The sequence below is a fragment of the Pygoscelis adeliae genome, unplaced genomic scaffold, assembly GCF_000699105.1.
Source record: "Pygoscelis adeliae isolate BGI_AS28 unplaced genomic scaffold, ASM69910v1 Scaffold550, whole genome shotgun sequence".
NCBI classification, from domain to species: domain Eukaryota; kingdom Metazoa; phylum Chordata; class Aves; order Sphenisciformes; family Spheniscidae; genus Pygoscelis; species Pygoscelis adeliae.
Window position 1 is genome coordinate 10,301 of NW_008823968.1, and position 274 is coordinate 10,574.

A 274-nucleotide genomic window follows, 5' to 3' on the forward strand; every position below is an offset into this window, starting at 1 on the left:
CCCTGGGGTTGTCCTCGCTCTATGCCCATCCCCGCCAGAGCCCTGCCCTGGCCTCCTGTCCCACCTCAGGTGCGGGACCAGCACTTCTCCCATAGGACTGAAGAGTCTTGCACTTTGAATTTCGTGAGGAGCTCCCCCCACCACCACACTAGACCAGTCTTGCCCTCCCCTGTGCTGGTTCCTGGGCAGCAGCTCAGGCTGGGGGGGAGCAGGGGGAGGCCCCTACCTGCCAGGCACACAACAGGGGTGAGGAGTCACTGCAATAAAAAAAGGA